We start from the raw sequence: 5528 nt of genomic DNA, 5'->3' as shown, positions 1-5528 counted from the left end.
CCCGTCCAGTCCCGTTTCCCCACGCTCAGGTCAGGATCTGAGGCTAAATCTCCAGTTGACACGACACTATAGATAATGCTTCTTGGTCCCTCCCAGGGTTACCCGGCTGCCAAGCCTCCCTGACTTCCCAGCATTTCTCTGAACTATGTCCCTAGGGTGAGGACACATGGTTGGTGGGGATCCTGTGGCGCCAACAGGGTCTGTGCTCCTCTCACAAGTCCAGGGGAAAGGGACCAGGAAGACAAGGCACAGAGGGGTGAAAGACCAAGCCAGTGGGCCCTGCTGAGTGGAGTGGCCACAAAGGCAGAGAGATGGGAAAAGGGAGAGGGTAAATCTTGGGGCCTCAGTGAGCATTACCCAGGCATGCAATCTGTCACTTAGCACCGGTTAATAAAGGCCCAGGGCTAGGCTTGTCACCAGCCATGTGGCAATGAAAGCTCCTGCTGGTGACTTCTCTGTGCTGGGCACCCAGCTGATACCACTCACACATGAGCTCACGCAATCTGATCAGAAAAAGGTTCATTTTAATCCTTTGACAGATGAGAAAATGAAGCCCAGAGAGGTTAAGCGACCGTCTAAGACCATACAGCGGGTGGATAGCAGGTGCTGGACTAAGAGGGTGACAGAGTTAGTGAACAGAGATCTTGGCTGTGGGCTGTTGTCAGACTTAGCTCATCCAGGAGATGGGCATGGGCAATTTCATGAAGGACAGATGTGAAGATGGCTGTCATCGCTTCCTAGGACTCAGTGAAGCTGAACCCTGCCCAAGTGCTGTTCCAGCCTGGTCCTCTCCACCCCCATGGGACTGCATGCTGGATTGGAACCGTCTCTGGTTGGTTTAGATTGCCTGGATTTCTTGTTCCCACGTTTGGAGAATCAAAGCTTCCAAGATTCTCTGAGGAAGAGGTGGACAGTCGCCTTGACCGACTACGTCACTTTTCTGGCAGGTTCTAAAAATCCCTTGCTGTGCTCCAGAACCCTGTGGAGGGGTCGTCGAGCTCTCTGAGCCCGCACTCATCACAGGCCTCTAGGAATGTTTTAACAGCTCATTTACTGGAAAGAAGGAGACCATCAAGGACTCCTTGGTCACTTTGCAGCATTGGACTCATGAGACCTGCGGGGAATGAGATCTACCCTACCTAACTAATGCTAACGGCTCCCTTAAGGTGGGTGAGACTGTGTAAATTCTTTAACATTTTTATTTATATTTGTTTATTTGCATGTGGGGGGGTGGATATGTGCAGTTTATTCATATGTGTATGGTGGTGGTGGTGGTGGTGTGCGTGCATGCTTGTGGTGTGTGTGTGTGTATGTGTATAAGTGTGTGTGTGTGTGTGTGTGTGTGTGTGTGCTCAAATGCACACACTGAGGCCAGAGGAGGTCAGGTGTCCTGTCCTATTGCTCTCTGCCTAATTCTCTGAAAATGTGTGCATAACTCTTTTACCCTCCCAGGTTGGCTAAATAAATAAATAAATAAATAAATAAATAAATAAATAAATGACTCTCCACATCAAGTCACCTGACAGGGGTGTAGGGTGGTGGTGTTGTCAGAGTCTGGTCCCTGTGGCCATATTAGCTTGGGCTCACAGGTTGCTCAGTGCTGGGGCCTCAGCCTGGTCCTGAGCCGAGGAGACTGCTCTTGCTTGGTGTGCCGGGGAGTGTTCTTTCTGCCAGGAATGAATGATGTGGTGAAATGGAGTGTTTCAGAACCAGGGTGGAGCCAAGGGAGGAGCACCACCCTTCATTAGGGATGAAGCCAGAGGGCAATAGAGACTAAAAGTCGAGTAAAGGGCAGGGTCCACCCTATTAGCTCACACCAGGAAGTATTGATTCCCGAGCCCCTTGTTTAGTAGTGTCTTGTCGCTACAAGGTCACCAAAGCGCTCAGAACACCCTTCCACGTGTTTTGAGAGAGGCTGTGCAGAGTGCAGTTCTGAGCGGGCTGTTGCTGTTCAAGGAGGACACCAGCATGATATGTTGGTTGTCCTCAGGGCGTGCTCAACCCTGCCTTCACCACTCCCTGAGAAGGAAGATTGCTCTGCACTCCCAGACCTCAAGAGAACCTGTGTAAAAGCAGTCTGTCCCACAGCCTGAGGCCACAGCAAGCACAGAGGATTCGTGGAGGTCAGTGGGTCCCAGGATCATAAGGGTGATGGCAGAGCCTTGGTGGCCCCTCCCTTGGGCAGCATCTTTATGTAGTTTCTCTCACTGACTCTCACAGTAGCCTCTGAGGCAGGCGCCTCTTCCTTCAATGGGAAAGGAAAACTGTAGTGCAGAGAGGACACCCAAGGCCACTTCTGTAGAAGAGCCTCACCTTGATCGCATCAAGTCTATAAACTCAAGCTGGTAGGCGAGAGGGACACGGCGATGTCAGAGGGGGCGAGGCACAAAGGGAATGTTTTTGCTCCGTGTTGTGGAGGAGGGAGGGTTGGATCATCAGGGTTCCACAGGGATCCCAGCCAGGAGAAGGCTCATGGAGGAGTGTCAGGGTAGAGAACTGAGCAAGGCCTGGATGGGCGTGGGAGACACCGAATATCAAGCTGTAGTGCCTGGTCATGACTGGAGTATTGAACGTCCTACAGAGCCTCACATTACAGATGCTTGGTTCCTAGCTAGTGGAGCTATTTTGGAAAGTGCTGGAAATCTGGGGGTGAGAGGATTTGATGGAGGAAGTCAGTCAATGGAAGTGGGTTCTTCGGAGGGGCATCTTTTACCTGACCTCTTCCTGTTCCTTTCTCCACTTCCTGTCTACCATAAGGAAGCTTTTCTGTCACAAACTCCTATCGTCATGATATTTTTCCTCAGGCAGTTTTGCACTAAGCTCTCCTGAGACCATGAGCCAAGATAAGTCCTTCTTCCATGTCTTCATGAGGGTTAGGTTACTACTGCTGTGGTGAAACACCATGACCAAAGAGCAAGATGACGAGGAAAGGGTTTACCCAGGTGATACATCCACACCACTGTTCATCATTGATGGGATCCAGGACAGGAACTCAAGCAGGACAGAGCTGATACAGAAGCTATGGGGAGCAGGGGTGCCGCTGACTGGCTTGCTCCACATGGCTTGCTCAACCTGCTTTCTAATACAACTCAGGACCACCCTTACAAGGGGCGGTACCACCTACCATGGACTATGCCATACCAGGGCATAAAAGGGAGTGGTCAGGGAGCCAGGGCACTCCAAGTGATCCACTTGAACTAAAGGGTCCCATCTGTGCCAAGCATAATGGAACGCAGCTGACCTGTGAACTATTGCACTGTCTCAGTCAGAGGCGTCTGTGGTGTTCCTGAGGCTGCCCCAGGCGTCTAGGGTGTCCTATTGAAGAAGGCTGTTCTGCAGGAGCAGGCTGCCCCTACCCCATATTGAAGATGGCAGCTCCTTCCTATATTGAATCCTTATCGTAGCTTAGGGTCTTGCCTTCAACTCTGTCTGCCCCCTTGTGCCTCCCTGAAATATCCCTCCAGGCCTCTGATGTCTGCACCTGTAGAAGAAAGCCTCACCTGCAGAAGTTTTCTCTGTAGAAGGGTGGGAGATGTAACTCGACGGGGGGATGTCTGATCAGCACGCACAAGGCCTGCTCCTGCAGAACAGCTGTCTTCAGTAGGCCCGTCATAGGCCTTGTTGTAGGTTGTCTTTACCATGCTTAGGTGTGTCCCTTGTATCCCCGTTCTCTCCAGGACTTTTATCATGAAGGGGTATTGGATTCTGTCAAAGGCCTTTTCTGCATCTAGTGAGTTAATTATGCGGGTTTTGTCCTCCAGTTTGATCATTTGATGGGTGACATTTATCAATTTACATATGTTGAACCGTCACTGCATCTCTGGGATGAAGCCTACTTTATCATGGTGCATAATCTTTTAAATTTGTTCTTGGATTTGGTTTTCAAGTATTTTATTGAGAAATTTTGCATCGATTTTCATAAGGAAAATTAATCTGTAATTCTCTTTCTTTGTTGGGTCTTTATGTAGTTGAGTTAGCATGGTAACTGCGGTTTCAAAAATGAATTGCGCAATGTTCCTTCTGTTTCTAGTTTATGAAATAATTTGAGGAGTATTGGTGTTAATTCTTTTTTGAAAGTTAGGTAGAATTCTGTGCTAAAACCCTCTGGCGCTGGACTTTATTTGGATGGGAGACTTTTAATGACTGCCTCTATTTCAGTATAAGGTATAGGTCTTGTTAAATTGCTTATCTGATCTTAATTTAACTTTGGTGTGTGGTATATATGAAGAAAATTATCCATTTCTTTTATATTTTTGGTTTTTAAAATATGTCCTCACAATTCTCTGAATTTCATCAGCATGTTCTTATGTCCCTCCCTTTGTCTCTGATTTTGTTAATTTGGATCTTTTCTTACCCCTTTAGTTAATTTGGCTATGACTTTGTAAAAGCTTATTGATTTTCTCAGGTATGAAATATGGCCAGTGAGATGGCTCTGAGAATTGAGTTGCTTTTAGTGCAAACATTTAACCTGAGTTCAGATTCCCAGGATCCCCACAGTAGAAGGGGAGAACTAATTCTTGGAAGTTGTTCTCTGAGTCCTCTGACCCAAACACTTCAACTTTGGAATATGCACCTGTACACGAGTGCACACACACACACACTCACATGCATGCACACAAGCCTATACACACACACACACACACACACACACACACACACACACACATAATTCACAAAATAAATAGATAGATAGATACCTAGACAAAGAGATAAAATGAAATAACTGCACTTCCATGAAAAAGATGACAAGTTTATAGCTGGGAAAAATTAAGAAGCTCTTTATTCATTGAGACCTTTTCAGATACTGAGGCTTGATGGAGGACTGAGATGCTCAGAAGATGACAGAGCAGAACTCACGCCATCACAAGGGATTCAGAGCTTGGCTCCAGCTGGTCCCATCCTCTCCTTGGGTTTGACCTCACTCCCATCCACCTCCAGCCAAACTTCCCGGATCCCTTTACCTTCACAAACCTGCCAGCCATTCTAAGTACAGGTCACCACAGGGCCTTTGCACATAGACTCCTCCAGATGCCTGAACTTCTCAGCCTTTTACTTGCTCACCATCTTTGCCCAAATATCCCCTTCTAGAGAGGCCTAGCCTGACCACCAAGGCTATGATTGTCCCTTCCAGCTTTTTTCTTATAGTGTGTATCATGTCACAATGTGCTGGAACACCCTCTGCCATTCACACTACAGTGTGCTATGTTTGCTTTAACATATACAATCTCATCCACCATGTGGGTATTTTGGTCATCTTATTTCTTTGGCTTGTGTGTCTGGCGCTGTTTTCTTCATCTATGGCTGTGTCTCTCTGATGCCTGTAAGCATGCTTGGAACCTAGGAGAAGCCCAGTATGAGCCTGTGAAGTAAATAAGAGTCCCTCCCTCTCCCCCTTCCTTTCTCCTCCCCCTTCCCCTCCCCCTCTCCTCCCTCTCTTTCCCCCTCCCCTTCCCCTCCCTCTCCCCTCCTTCTCCCCGTCTGTATTCATGTGTGTATGGGTGCACATGTGTATGTAGATGCACATGTGT

This window comes from Mus caroli, chromosome 12 (assembly GCF_900094665.2).
Source record: "Mus caroli chromosome 12, CAROLI_EIJ_v1.1, whole genome shotgun sequence".
Taxonomy (NCBI): Eukaryota; Metazoa; Chordata; class Mammalia; order Rodentia; family Muridae; genus Mus; species Mus caroli.
This window is presented reverse-complemented; position numbering follows the sequence as displayed.